At 39.5% G+C, this 16,465-nt stretch overlaps 1 protein-coding gene across 1 annotated transcript in view; it reads left to right on the plus strand.

Moving 5' to 3' along the window:
* fgf10a (fibroblast growth factor 10a) overlaps positions 1-16,465 on the plus strand; it is a 170,006-nt gene that overhangs the window by 25,848 nt on the left and 127,693 nt on the right. The window lies entirely within an intron of this gene.

Consider the following 16,465-nt stretch of genomic DNA (forward strand, 5'->3'; position numbering starts at 1 on the left):
AATTCAATTATTTTTTCTTCTACAATGTTACACTGAACCAGAATGAACTTTAGTGTGATCCTGCAAGGTTTCTTTTTTTAACCTATGATTATTTACATATATGCACCTCCTTACACATTATCCCGACATCTGTAGGCATCGCCAACCATTTTATATTTGCACCTTACACCTAATAACTTCCATACATCCAGTATAGGTGGAGAACTAATAGGATCTGCCTTCTCATTAGCATGTTTGTCTCTCATAGCAATGCTGAGGCTTTGACTTCTAGAAGGTCTGAGAAAATTAATGGCACCTAGTGAAATCATTCTGGCAGATGCCATATTTAATTTGAGCAAAGGATCAGAAAGTGTAAAGTACAGTCAAACTTCCGTTGTTTTATATGAGACATCAGAAAGAACTAATGTCCTACTAAAGGCGATGTCTTGGTTTTCATTATCACTTAAAGTTAATCAAAAGCAGTTGTACCTCCGGCTGCCTGCCAGACACCATGAGACACCTTGTACACTAAACCACATGAATACAATGACTTAGAAAGGTCAACACCCTCAGTTCAGTCATTGAAGTACACGCTTTACAACCGGATGCTTGTAAGGTTTGAATACAAGGATTATTTGTCTGTCCTTTTCTCTGCTACTGCAAGCAGCTCTGCACATTACTTTTATTGGTCTGTAGTTGGTCTGCTAAATTATCCTCCTGCTTTTAGTAAGTTACGCTCTCTTACATTCAGAGTTAAATACACCTAATTTTCACAGAAGTTCTAATGACCTGTTCAGAATTGGTTCACAGTAATTATATTAGAAGTAAATTTTCTCAGAAAATAGATGCTATGAAAAAGGGAGATTGGCAACTTCCCTTCACACCAGAGTCATTCCCAGTTCGTTGATTGTGTAGCAATGTTGATAGGAGGTAAATAGAGGTCCACTTACTTTGACTTTGTGTTTGCACTAATGAAACTGGTGGAAGTGTCAGCATTTGCTATCATTGCTGTGAAAATGGCAGTAACTTTTCAGGTCTGCACATGTGCAGTTAAATTAAAACACAAGAGCTGTGGCCAATGTTTAAATGCAACCCATTGATTTCACTGTTCGATGTTCCTTCAGCCAACAATCAACTAAAAGTTATCAAATTGACAGAAAATTTTATGCGCTAAATCTCACAATAACAACCCTTGAATAATTTACATTTTTTGATTAAACTCTTACTGAGATTTTAGCATAATACTAATTTTACGATTACTAATGTAAAGTCTTTCCAGACTTGAAACCTAAGTTTAATTTTGTGGAATGTCAAATTTCTCCATTATAAATTTAAAACATTTTTAGCATTTTTCAAATGTTACTTGCATTTCAGTTTCTATCATAATCCCTTTTGAATGTTACAATCAATTACATCACTCACTGTAAAATTTAATTCAAAGTGAAGAATATTAGTGAATCCTCTTTCGTGGTTTACTGTCTGTGACAGTACTTCAATATGATTAGTTCATTAACCTGATAAGTTGTATCACTGTGCTGGCACTTTGATTTAGTCTCAGGGTCAAATAGCAAGTGAAATCCAAATTAGAGATTGCACCGGACTTTCTCTGACTTTGAAGTGAGGAGAAATGTTCTGCCACTGACCACAAAATTCAGCTCTTTAACTCTGTGTCACAATATTGTGAAGAACTATTAGAGGTGTAATTCAGAAATACAAGGACAATCAGAGGGTAGTCATCTTGTCTCTCTTGCCAGTATACTTCCTACAGCCAGTTATAAAATTCTGTTGGCAGAAGCGTGGAAACACTTGACCTTCGAACTGCCTGACACAGGGAAGCCTAAGGAGCAAAGGAAAAGCACCGAAAGACAAGATAAATTGTTAGATCAAATCATTTATAGATTGTTTTAGTCTGTTTCTGTGTTAGTCTAGCCAGTATCTTGATATTGCTCATAATGACTTCAGATGAAGTGCAAACTTCCCTTTACAGATTGTGAGAGGGTTTCTTACTCTATCTTTTCTCTCTTCTGCCTCAGAGACCTAACGTATGGCATGCACTAGTGCAGAAAAGAGATAAAGCCAGTTACAGGTTACATTTGATGTTGGGATTGCAGGGTCATTATGTCTCTCAGTGATTCCTTTTCGCTCCCTTCCTCAATCAAATATGCTTTTCACTTGTTTCCACCATGCATTTGAGAATCCTTTGTTTCCTCATTGGCCCTTCCCTCTAGTCATCTACTTGTTCAATTCAGTCACGAACCTTACTCCTCTTTTCAACTCCACTCAATTCCTCAATCCTATATCCTCACTTTTCCATGCCGCTCAGCTTATCCATAAACTTTGTTCAAGACCCTCTACTCTCCCTTAGTCCCACCCAAAGATGCGTGAAAAGAGACAAGAAACTGCCAGAACTTCCTATTTTTCTTGCCTTGTGTCTTTCTGATACATTCCTTGAAACAGCATTACTTTTCAAACCTGATCTCCAGAATCTGCTGTTCTCATTTTCTTCTGACTTAATTTAAGCCAAGCCAATCATTAATTGATATCATATTAAAATTAAGTTAGCATGACATGAATTCTCTCTTTCTGTTTTTCATTCTGTCTCTCATTTCCTTTCTACCATCAGCTTTTCTTCCTTGATTTTATTGATTCATGTTCTAAAATGTAAAGAATTAAAATCAATAGCTTCAAGACATGAGTGATCAGAACTAATGATCAATCTTCTCTCAAACATGACCTCTTCACTTAAAAAAAAAGCAACTTTACCTCAAGAGTCTTCAAATTTGACCTCTTATTTTACAAAATGACTCCAAGTCATTATCCATCAGAAGATAAAATGAATCCCTTCAGTAAAGCTGGCTAAGTATTCCTGCTACATCTTGGGAGATAATCACATTGCACATGCTCACTATGCGCAAAACAAATCAGATTGGAGTTCTAGCTTTGATTAAGAATATTTCAGGAAATTTTCGCAAGCAAGGGTAACCACGTTTGGGTACATAGAAGAGTCATAGAGTCCCTACAGCATGGCAACATGCCCTTCAGCCCAACAAATCCACACCGACCCGCCGAAGAGTATCCCACCCAACCTATTCCCCATTGCTCTACATTTACCCTCTACTAATGTGCCTAACCTGCACATCCTTGGACACTGTAGGCAATTTAGCACAGCCAATTCACATAACCTGCACATCTTTGGACTGTGGGAGGAAACCAGAGCACCCGGAGGAAACCCATGCAGACACAGGGAGAATGTGCAAACTCCACATAGACAGTTACCCAAGGCTGGAATTGAATCTGGGTCCCTGGCACTATGAGGCAGCAGTGTTAGCCACTGAGCCACTGTGCCGCATGTAGTTAAATCTTTATAAAGTAAAATTTGGTCCACTCAGACATCATGGTTTCACTGGATTTGAAGGCAACTTTATAAAACATTGGTTAGGATGGAGTACTGTGTGCTATTCTGATCACCACACTATAGTAAGGATATGACTGTACTGGAGAGAGTGTAAAGGAGATTCACCTGGATGTTGCATGGGATGAAAAGTCTCAGTTATGAAAGAGACTGGAAAGACTGGGTTTGCTTTCCTTGGAGCAGAGGAGGCTGATTTGGGGTCTGATTGAGGTATACAAAATTACTTCAGAAAGATGCCAGGCTTAGTGGGCTGAAGGGCCTGTTCCAGTACTGTGCTCTTCTTTGTTCCATGAGTATCTAATCTATCGTGAATGGTGCTGAACATTGTCCATGGAAAAACTAATGATGAGATTACCCCATAGCAGACATGTTTAAGACCCGAGAATATAAGTTTAGGGTGAGGAGTAAGTGGTTTAGGGGAGATCTGAGGAAACATTCTTTTCACCCAGAGGGCGGTAGAAATATGGACTGTGCTGCCTGAAAGGGGGTGGAGGCAATATTTAAGAAGCATCTGCAGGGAGAGTACTTAAAATGCCAGAGCATAAAAGGGTCAAGTGTAGGTAAATGGGATTAGTGTGGTTTGTTGTTTAGTATAGACATGGTGGGCTGAAGGACCTGTTTATATGCTCTATGACTCTATGAACTATGCAGCCATCAGGTAAGGCAATAATTTAGAATAAAAGCAAAGTGCTGTGGATGCTGGAGATCTTACCTTTGATTTGTGCATATATGGGTTGCATTATTATTTCTTCTCATGTTTAGTAACAAACAACTCACTCCTTATTAATTCAAAAAAGCCGATTGAATCGACTCCTATTTAAATATAAATTCATTTAGCCTGGGACAAAGTTTTGCCAATGGTTGGGATCCTTAACCTGGTTTCAACCAACCAAGGAGCAGGTGAATAAAGAAGGAGAGCTAGTTCATCAACCATCATCTGAAAGCTTGACAATGCTGGGTCTTCCATCTGAAAGTCGAGAGTGTGGTGCTGAAAAAGCACAGCAGGTCATGCAGCATCCGAGGAGCAGGAGAATCTGATGAAGGGCTCCGGTCCGAAATGCCAATTTCCCTGTTCCTCGGATGCTGCCTGACCTGCTGCACTTTTCCAGCACCACACTCTCCACTCTGATCTCCAGCATTTGTAATTCTCACTTTCTCCTCTTCCATCTGGAACTGTAGCAACTTGAGGAAATTCACCTGGGGTCTGGATACAACATTTGCCGAACACCAGCTTTCCCACAAAAACCTTCCAGGTTACCCAAATGGCGTGGGGTTCCCATGTCACTGATAAAATAGCACATGGACAGAATGAGGCATTTTACTGACCACTTAAGGGCCTTGAGCTCAAAGATTCTATGGGCTGCCTCTTACCGTTAAATTGGATAAAGTTTGGGGTTTCATAGGAAGTCACTTGGCAGGCCGCAGTCTGCATTTCATAATTCCCCATCTAACTGATAGAGAGAGGGACATAAAATCCATTCCAAGGCCATTCCTAATGATGCAATTTCATCAGGTTTTCACTGAAATTTAATGCAACGACAGCATAACTAAAATTTCTATTGGTATTCATCTTGATTTAGATGAAAAAAACCTTGTCACTCTTGTGGTATTGACCATAATTTTTGCTTTGTATATTGTGTGTTTTACAATTCAGTTGTCGGCTTTACAGACTCTTCTGATCGGGAAGGTTGATTGTTACCTTAAAATGTTGTTGATCCTTTCTTGCATTACCCCTTCCTTCCCCCAACCTTTGCACTTTTAATAATTTGTTCATGTCATTCTCTTTACAGTAGGTACCTGTGAACAGACAGATTCAGTGACGACAAGACTTTTGCTTGGGCAATGGAACTAAGTTAGTTTTTGTATCTCATTTGGTCATCTGCAAAGTCAGCTGTTTTGATCACTGAAGCAGATGAAAGCACCTAGCTAGAATTTTTAAACCAAGAAGTGAGTCATTCTTCACAGGGTGAAATCCAAATCCAGGTTTATTATGTTGTCAATACACTGCAGAGATTCACTTCAGCTTGTTAACATGATAGCAGACAGATGAGGTGAAATATAAAGTACTGGTCTATGAAAGCCAAGTGAAGGGAAATTGAACAGAACTCTCAAGTTACTCTGGTGAGTCTCAAACCACAACCGGAGACTCAGCCAATGGCCAAAGTGATGCAAGTTCCATTTGGCTAAACTGAACACTTTGACATGGTATCCAACAGTCAGCACAAAAGAGTAGATTTGCTGTTTCTTTTGTGGATGCTCAGCACAATGAACAAAGACTTCTTAAAAAAAGAGAAAAAGGTGCACAATAGTAAAGAAAGAGAATGTGCAGTCAGTAAGAGTACAAAGCCTTTTGAAAGCATGAATCACAGGACACATCATGCATTATAGAGAGATTCCTTTGGTGAAATATTATAAAACAGACATTCTTAGACAGTCTCTGAGTTACTGAGACTGCAGCTATTTCCTTTTCTTGAAATTACTCAAGATACTTCTGCCTTCAATTCAGCTCGTCAATTTGGTAAGTTCCCTGGGGAGGTGGGGTGCAGACCAAAGTTATTAGCTTCAGCAATGCATTAGGAAATTTGATTTGCTTGCATTACTTCTGAAAACTGCAATGACTTTCTTTCTCACAAAGCTACATGTCCAGTGTATGTTGTGTGTGGGTGAACCATTTAATTCGAGCTTTGTGAAGTGGTCAAAATAGCTATTTTGCAATTTCAAACAGTACTAATTCTGCATTAAAATCGAAATAAATAAAACTTTATTTGTTCATTTCAAGAACATGCTGAATTAAGAAATATTTTAGTGTTGTGCAGTTTACTAATATTACTTTATAATAATTCTCAGAAGTATGTTGCTGATTAATTTTGCTAAGGTTCAGTGAAACTGATACGTAGAAATAGTAAAAAGGTTCTCACAATTTAACGGCTCCAAAAACATTGTTGATATAATAGAAGGCTCAAAAATAGCCAGACAGCAAGATGCGTTAAGGGTGGTAATTGAAGATGATAACAAAGGAGTGAATTTGAGACTTTTGAATAAAGGAATAGAATTTCCAAGGGAAATGGGTTTAGAGTATTACAGAATGTAAGCATAAGAGAGCTAAAGGTTCTTAGGACAAAAGCGAAGGCCAGAGTTCAAAGAATAGACAAGTACATATTGCAACATAAGGATGAGGGGATTTGCAAAGGTGGGGGTGCAATCACACTGTGCAGGAACTTATAGACAAGAAATAGGATATTAATATGCTTGAGGGATAGGGAACCAACAATGGATTGGTAAGGACAATGATTCTAATGGAGTTACATATAGGGTGGAATAAGATATGCTCAATGGAAGCAAGTTGACCACAGGAAGCTAACAGGAAAACCTTGTTTGAAGACAATGTTGGACTCTAACTCAATGCTTCAAGGCTCAATGATCTGAAATTGTCTAGTGTGCAAAAAAAACCTTAATATAACAGATACATTATATTGGAATAATATCATAAGCATTTTATTTATGATTTAAATATGAAAGAGTTTGCTTTAACAACAGAAGCCAGTTCAGATATTTCACTAAAATAACACATTTTAATAAATATTGTTTATGAAGAAATGACATCTGGTGTAAGCTAAATAAAAGGGAGCTGTGTGAGTGGTTTTTGAGAGACTGATACAACATTCAAGCCTCACCAACTTATTGTAACTCCAAGTGAGAAAGAAGTAATGGAGCATTTTCTTCTCAATGTAAATTATAGAAAATGGTTCCAGATTTCACTCGTCATACTTCAGCATCTTATGTACAGCAGGAACTAAGGCCTGTCTGCCATAGAGCCCGGCCCATGGTATATGGATTGATTCTTAAATAATCAGGCCAGAAAGCCCACGCCTGAAAAAAGGTTTTAGGCCTGTTCTGCCAATGAAAGTAGAGCAGCACATATCTGCTTAGCCAAGCTTTTAAATGCCTGAATAACAAACTAAGGTCATTCCACTAATGCTGCAAATGGAGCTTAAAAAAAAGGTCATTAAAATCCTCTGGTATTAATTATCTCTTCTCTGAACATTTTTGAGACTTTATGAGAACCTCAAAGAAACTCACACCAGCTCTCAGCTAACGAGACTTACGTTAGGGCTAATAAGTTTATAATGGGCACAATTCCTGGGATAGTTGGATTTCACATTTGGTTCCATCCTGTATTCTAGCCTCCTCCTTCTCCCCACCTCCAATTACCATCACCAGTGGCTAGTCTCCACTCTCATTGGGAACAGGGAATCTAAGGTCCAAAATATTCTGCTGTTGCTGTCATTGGTGTATGATTACAACCGAGTAAAATATTTTTTATTAACTTTATGCAGAGTGACTATTGACGGTATGGAACCTGTCCCTATGCAATACGTACACTTCCATAATTGCACTTAAACTATGACCAGGGTAAACATTCCCTTTAGACTTATGTTATTATTAATAAAACTCAAATATCCAGCAACAGAGACAACCATTCCTGTGGAGGTCCTCTTCTCACCATGCAGTGCTTCTCTGATGCTTATTTCCCATTTCCAGCAACTCCTACCTCAGCCAATAGAATTGGCAGCCATCCTGTGCTATGAGCCCAATCATTGGGCCTCACATTTCACAGTCCCTCTGCCTCATTTTTTTTATTCACACGTTGGATGTGGGCATCGCTGACTGGGTCAGCATTTATTGACCATTCCCAATTAACTTTAGAAGGTGGTGGTGAGTTGCCTTCTTGAACCACTGCAGACCACATTCTCTAGGTTGATCTACAATGTCCTTAAGAGAGGGAATTTCAGGATTTTGTCCCAGCCTCAGTGACATATTTCCAAGTCAGGATGGTCAGTGGCTTGGAGGGGAACTTGAAGGTGATGGTGTTCCTATGTATGGAAGATGTTGCCTGAGAATCGTTGGTGAACCTCTGCAATGCATCTTGTAGATAGTACACAGGTACTGCTACTACTGAGGGTTGGTAGTGGAGGGAGTGGATATTTGTAGATGTGGTGCCAATGAAGCAGGCTGCTTTGGTGGCTTGAATGGTGTCAAGCTTCTTGAGAGTTGTTGGAACAGCGCTAATACAGACAAGTGGGGAGTATCACACTCCTGACTTGTGCCTTGTAGATGATGGACAGGGTTTGGGAAGTCAAGAGGGGAGTTTCTTGTTTCAGGATTCTGAGCCCCTGACCTGCTATTGTAGACAATGTGTTTATATCAAAGTCCAGTTGAGTTTTCTGGTCAATGGTAGCCACAGTTATGTTGATAGTGATGGTAACACCATTTAATGCCAAGGGTAGTGGTTAGATCATCTCTCATTGGAGATGGTCATTGCCTGGCATTTATTTGGCACAAATTTTAATTGTCAGCCCAAGCCTGGATATTGTCCAGATCTTCGTGCATTTGAATATGGACTGCATCGATGTCTGAGAAGTGGCAAATGGTGCTGAACATTGTGCAATCATCAAACATTCACACTTTTGACATTGTAATGGAGATGAAGCAGCTGAAGATGGTTGGGCCTAAGACACTACCCTGATGAACGCCTGTGGAGATAGAGTTAGAGAGTCATAGAGTTGTACAGCAAAGAAATAAACATCCGATCCACCTCATCTGCACTGACCAGATATCCTAAATTAACGGAGAAGTACTAAGTCAGCTGCCAAGGGAGAACAGTACGTGGTAATCAGCAGGAGATTTCCTTATCCATGCTTAACCTGATGTCATGAGACTACATGAGTCATGAACATGGCTACATGAAGACTCCCAGGGCAACTCCCTCCTGACTGTGCTGTCACCTCCACTGGGTCTGTTCAGCTGGTGGGACATGACATATTCAAGGATGGTGATGGTGGTGTATTGGACATTGTCTGTCAGGTATGATTCCGTGAGTGTGACTATGTCACACTGTTAAACCTCCCAATTTGGTTTCATTTCTTAGTGACTTTGTAATGATAAATACAACTGAGTGGCTTGCTAGGCCATTCCGGAGGGCTGGGGTCACATGTTGGCCAGCCCAGGACATTAGTTATCCAGGCACAAGAGGCTGAATTGCCTACTCCTGCTCCTAGTTCTTATGTAATCCAGCAGCCCTGGTTAAAGCTCCAGGAACATCAGTTTAAATCCCTCCACAGCAATTGGTGGAATACATTTTCAGCTAAAAAAAATTTGGGATATAAAGCTAGTCTCAATAATGGAATGATCAGTTGTTCTTAAAAAAATCTGGTTCACTCTTGTCCCCAAGGGCAAGAAATTTGACATCCTCCTCCTATCTTGACTACATGTGACTCCAGACTCGCAGCAAAATGATTGACACCGATACGCCCTGTGAAATGGCCTAGACAGATTCTCAAATCAAGGGCAATTATGATAGGGCAGCAAATGTCGATCAGCCAACAACACCCATTTCCTATAAAAAAACTGAAGACTGCAATCGGACTATTACCCAAAACACCCCACTACCACCCCAAGATCTTCAACCCCCATCAGCCAGGTATGCTTGGTGCCTTAATTGCAAGAGATCCAGGCTGGGGTTTGGGAACAGAAACATTGGATTTACAGAGTCCTCAAACCTGGATTTACCCTGTCTTATTTCAATGACCTTGTAAGGCATGCTGTGGGCTTCCATTTCCCAAGTCCACACATTAGAGCCATATACCCAGTGTGTCATGATAGAATGAGATGCATTGCAGCCAAAAATATTTTCTTAAAACAGATGCCAGCTGTCTTTTGAATTTGTTGCAAGTTCAACTCCAGCTGTATCAATGTGGCCATTGTTAATATCCATGCAGCATTCAATGTTCATATTCCTGCCAGGAGATTTCCTGTCAGGGTTTATCATTGTCACCAGTTTTGCTCTATCCTCTGTAGCTTGTCTATGTTGGGTATCTGTCACTCAACTACACTTTTAAGTCAACCACGCTGTCTACTGCCCTTCACATTATCCTCTGCAAGAGATCCTTTTAGCTTTTCAGCTCTGAACTAATGGTCAAAATACTAATTTATTTTCCTGGATTTTATGTTCTGTTATCACAATTTTATGCACCTCTTCATTTTTCTACTGGCCTGTGATTGGAATTTTTTATACCTGTCTTTGCATCCACATTTCTTGGGTCTCCATTTATTTCCACAAGTCAATACTTAGTGTCTAGGTCTGAGGTTACAGGGAAGAGCTTTTACTTCATCACAAACTTGAGTTTTCTTGTTGTTAACACTTCCATTATCTTCATCAAACTATCCTGGCTGTCAATAATCCTTATTCTTCCTTCTGCAACAGCCACAGTACAGAAGCAGAACTAGTGCCCTTAAACTGAAGACAGCTGCTAAAAAATCCAACAAAATATTCAAGAGAAGTGTCCTTACTCAACTATTCACAAAACAAGAAGGAGTTGAGTCAATTAACACAAATCTATTTAAAGGAAAACTAGATAAACATGAGGGAGTATGGAAGAGAGGTTATGTTGACAGATTGAGATGATATATTGTGGGAGGATGCTTAAATGGAGCATAAATACTGCATTGGTATGGCCTGTTTCTGTGTTGTAGCCATTAGTCAAGGTAATTTAAGACATCAGCAATCTCTTGACATTTATTATTCAATATGTACTGGAAAATGCCTCAAGAATAATTATTCCAATAGCTGCTGATATCTCTGACATTTTCAGCAATATATGTTTATGAAAGAAAAGTGAGTGAGAAGGTGAAAGCAGTTCTTTCAAACTAAGCTGTCCAGATGTCTGATGTCATGAGCCTCTGCCAAATTTAAAATTGAAAGAAATATTGAAAATTCAAAACACAATGACAAATTGCAAGTCAGACCTTTTGTGATTTTTATGTACTATTTTGTAAATGTGCTATGAATAACTTTACCTATGAACTGCAGACCTTAGGATAAATGTTTGATTAAAAAAAGGGACATTTGTGTTTTTACTGTCTATGTGGTAATACAAATGGAATCTCTGTTTCATCAAAACTGAGCCTGAACATTTACCACAAAAAAGGTGTAAAATAATATTCGAGCAGATTTTCCTTTTTTTGGACATGAACATAAAATATCAGCTGTTTTGAGATTCTGACAGGGAAATCCACTGAAACGGAATACAGAACTGTAATGCTGTCTACCCGAATTTCTAGTCTATTTTTCCTGGCCTCGCAAGAAAAGTTAAAAAAAAATTAAAATCTTGCCCCCACCCACCCGTCAAAAGTATCATTGCAACTGACCTCTTTAATCATGTTTCAGTCACCTCCCCAAACCCTGTTCAGCATCATTTTTCTTTGAGGTGTTTAGCAATGTTTAATTTTCTTAAAGCGCCAATATAATTGCATGTTATTATACTCAGTCAGGCTGAACTCAGGTGAACACTTTCTGTGTCCTGTTCAATCCTAAACCTAGCTTTCGTCCCACATCTGGATAATTGCCAAGATCTTGTTCTTGCTCAAAAGGCTGTCTGACATAGAACATTGGTCGTCTAGTCCCCTGTCTCTCCTTCTTGATTGCTGAAACCCTCCTCAATGCCTTTAACACCTCAAGCCCATCCGTCCTAGCTCTATCCTATACCATCTCCATTCCACCCCCTATCTGGGACCTATGTTCTGCCCAAGGTCACACACATTCGTGACCTCTTACTGTGTGCTATTGGTCCTTATTTGCATGTGTGTTGATTTGCAAATGCTCGTGTCAAATGTTTATGCCCTAATTTTGTAATATTTGTGCTTTCACCACCAGGCCATGTCCCATCTCTCATCCACTGCATATCCCTCACCCTCACTCACTGTTGCTGTCCAAACCATCAGGGAATATGCTCTGTAATTCTGTCCCTTAACCTCGCTCTGCCTTCTTCTTAAAAAACTGTCCTCAAAATGTGCCTCTTCTTACTTATCTCATTCTTAACCATTTATATTGTAAACTGATTTGCTAGTTAAAAAGGAGCAGTTGTCATTCACAGGCTTAGATTGCATCCAAAGTGTTGTACAATTTAGCTACAGCAAGTGGAAAGGAGAACCTGACAAGTAACAATTAACTACTGTTGTCCTTTCCAAATGTATTTTCTTCTGTTGTATCTATCACCCACTCTACTTCAAATATATTGTGAAACATGACAATGAATTAAACAAGCGACATTATGATACCAACTCTTTATGTAGGAAGCTGTTTAAACTGTTGGCAATTTGAAAACATTCTGATCCTTCTCCATCTAGAAAAGCATTTTACATTTCCTCACATCCACTGCAGCAGTCTAACATCAGATCCACAAGTCATGAAATGGAGGCTTAATATGATTAGGAAATGTTAGAGAATGATTTTAAGGGACTTCATAAGATAAATGTGAAGACGTTATTCCCCCCAATGGGAGAGTTTGTGACCAGATAGCCATTGAACTGAATCAGTTTAGTGTCACATGTGCTCACGTTTACAGGTCCCCACTTACGGCACCATCTTAGGTACAAAGGTACCTAGGTACAGAATCTTAGGTACAAAGCAGAAAAATGAGGAAAACAAAGTTTAAAAAGTTAAACGTTTTAGTCCTTTTTAGTAAAAACTGGAAAAACAAAGGAAAACAGTTAACAGTCCAACACCACAGTCCAAAAGCACCTGGCCATGCTGGGCCCACTCTCTTCACAAGAACTCGACCTCCCCTGCTCCAGGGTCAACCTCATCCCCCGCCCCTTGTCTACTCTTGTCACCTTGCAGCTTGTTCTTTCTCCTGCTCCCATCACTGATCACTCCATGCTGCCTGCTCCCTCTCTCTCTGTCTCCACCAGCACCCCAAGATTCCTGCTCCTTCTCTATCTCCACCAGCACCACCCCCCCCCCCAGCATTGCCTGCTCCCTCTCTCACCACCGGTTTCCCCCAACATTGTCTCCTCCCCCTCTCTCCACCAGCTCCCTCCCCCCCAGTGCTGCCTGCTTCTCTCTGTCAACCAGCAACCCCATGGTGCCTGCTCTCTCCCTCTCTCTCTCTCTCTCTCTCCCTCAGCAAGCCCCCCCACCCCCCCAGCAATGCTGCCTGCTCCCGTCCTCCTGCTCTGGTATGGCTCAGGGCTCCCTGTCATTTCCAGACTCTGGATCTGGACAAATCTGAGATGTCACCAACCTCCAGAGTTCTGCCCAGGGATACCAGCCACCTTGTGGCTGACCCCAAAGCCTCCAGCTGCTGCCATCGCTGCCACTGACTCCAGAAGGCAAGGAGAGAAAAGAAAAACTTCTCCGTTAATTTAAAAAAGTAAAGTAAAAAGCAAGAAAAGAAGAAAGAAAAGCAGCCAGAGCAAAGGAGCTCTAGTTCAGGAGCCCTCCTCTGTCACCATTTTGATTTCATTATGCCAGAATAAAGGGGTTGCACATTTAAGACAGGAATGAGGAGGAATTTCTTCTCTCAGAGATTTGTCAATCTACAGAATTCCTTACCACAGAGAGCTGTTGAGACTCAGTCATTCAGTATGTTCAAGGCTGAGATAGTGAGATTTCTAATCAGTCATGAATCAAGGGTTATGGGGACAGTTCAGCAAAGTTGAGGATTGTTAGATCAGCCATAATCTCATTGAATGTTGGTGCAGGGCAATGGGCTGAATGGTCTACTTCTGCTCCTCTGTCTTATAGTCTTAGTGATCCCCAGTCTATTTCACATCAGACTTGGCAGGGGTTGTATTTTCACTGTGAGGAGAGTTTGTGACCAATGAAGAGAGCAAAAATGGGACAAGAGAAAATAAAGAATTTTCCTCTACAGTTATTCTTCAGCTCAAAGTACTTCTACTTACCAAAAAATAACCTAAGTGGATTAACTTTGAAGGATAAGGCATTATAAAGCATAAAGCATTACATCCATAATTATAACATACACATTTACGTGCACAGAAACTGAGCACCACATCTCAATGAGTTTATTTAGCACAGCTGTCAACAAGTCTTGACAGATCACAATTCCATTTAAACACTTGGAGTTGTCTGAACTTATAAGGGAGGGACATGCAAAAATAGGTTTAAATATGTGTTTTTAAATTGTTCCTCAGGGAAAGGAGGCAAAGTCTGTGATTGGAATGGTGCAGTCAATTACTGGAAACACTCGTTGAATAGTGGCAACAGGCTCTTCCTTCTCTTACTTGAGGCATGGGGTGAAGCAAAAGAGATCAAAAACAAGAAATAAAAATTAATTGAAATTATAGGGGAAGCTAAAGATTAAAAAAATATTTACCTACCTCTAGTAAATGTTTGGGCCACTGAATGTGACCTAAAGCCCATTTAATGCTGATATGGAGAATTTCAAATCAAACCCCTTCTTTCAAGCATGACCTTTAGCAACTGCATGCTGATTCCAAAAGACAACAATGCGGGGACTCTCCATTGTTTATTTAGAAAGAGCTTTTAGTTAGAAATGTCAAGATTTTACAGTCGAATTAGCTCCTACTAAATTAATAAGTAATTTGTTGGGATGCTGTCTAAGTGAAATGATTTGGAATGGAATATTAAGATTCTGTAGTTGGATCCATTTTGTTTGGATGGAGTATATGTTCCCCAATATGGGATATGTAAAGAAACAAAAAGTGATAATTGAAACATAAGTGTTTTCAATTGTTAACTTTAATTATTTGTATTGTATACTACTCAGAGCATCTGGACTTGATATGGACAGTACTTGCAAAACTTCAATCCAATGAATTAGTTTGATGCTTTGTACTCCATGGATTCATTATCAGTTTTATGAAAGTTTCATGGCTGAACAAGTGCACAAAGATTTAATATTGGCATTTTGGTACATTTTGGAGTTAAAGAACAAACAATTTTCAGCTCTGTAGAAAATCCATTATTCACAATTTGTGGATTGCAAAATACTATTTTATGTTTGCCATCCAGTAGAGGGACAAACAGGTATCTTTCTCCACTATGTTTGAAAATATCTGGGTTTGAGTATGGCATCTATCCACCATCATGTAATTTTAGGGGTGGAGGCTATATTTTGACAATGACACCAGGTCTAAACCTCTAACAGCTTAGAACTGAAGTGAAACTTCAGTAACAAAAAGAGAAATTGCTGGAAAAGCTCAGTAGATCTGGCAGCATCTTTAGAGAGAAATCAGAGTTAATGTTTTGGGCTGAGTGACCTTTCCTCAGGACAGGCTTTTGATGTACAGCACCCACAGTTTTAGGAACCTTTAGCAAAGTGGCAACATTTCTGTCCTTGTTTCAGAAGGTGCAATGTTTGACCATTGCTGCTGACAAACCTGATGAGTGAACAGTGAAACTAGAGTGGACTCTGAATTCTGAATTAGCATCCAATGGGATACATCAACATTCCAGTGGATTATGGGTGCCTTCATCCAGTCTCATGGCTGTAGAGAGCTCAGAAATATAATTGAAGACGGGTAGTCAGCTTGTGAATCCTCGCACTACTGTATACTACCTTTCTTGTGAAGAGATGACAACAATAGCTTGGAAAAATAAAGACCATTTCCTTAACTCTAAAATACCAATATTTTCATCCAAACGCAGCTGCCATAAATGAATTCAATGATGTCTAAATTTATCCCACAAATAAGTTTTTGTTTGTAGCAGTGACTGGGGTAGAAGTTTTTACACCACCACCACTAACATAAAAGAGAGCCCGATACATTTCATTGCAGCTGGCAAAGTTAAAATAAAATTACATGTTCATACTCAGAAGGTAAATATTAAAGCATTTAAATTGCCAGCTTAGAAAAAGTATGTGCTATTTTCTAACTTCCAATCTAAAGTAATTAACCCCACTGTAAAGAATATTGTAGTTCTTGAGCTCACAAGCCATTGTTTCAGCATAAAATTAAAGATATCAATCTTAAATTAAAAGCATTTGTCTTATAAGGAAGAATCAGAAAGGCTTTTTTAGGTTACTAGAGTACATTTCACAATCACTGAGCAACATTTTTATAACTTGCTGAGTTTTTCAAACCAGCTTCTGTAATGTCCTGTAATAGCATGTAGTGTTTAGTTTTTTGTAGTATGTATCCTATAAAGTGGAAATATTTACATTCAGGGCATACAAATCATACTATTACTTATAACCAGAGTAGCTGCCAATGTTGCTTCAGGTAAGTGTGACTGAAAAGCTTTGACAT

This window comes from Chiloscyllium punctatum, chromosome 1 (genome assembly GCF_047496795.1).
Source record: "Chiloscyllium punctatum isolate Juve2018m chromosome 1, sChiPun1.3, whole genome shotgun sequence".
Taxonomy (NCBI): domain Eukaryota; kingdom Metazoa; phylum Chordata; class Chondrichthyes; order Orectolobiformes; family Hemiscylliidae; genus Chiloscyllium; species Chiloscyllium punctatum.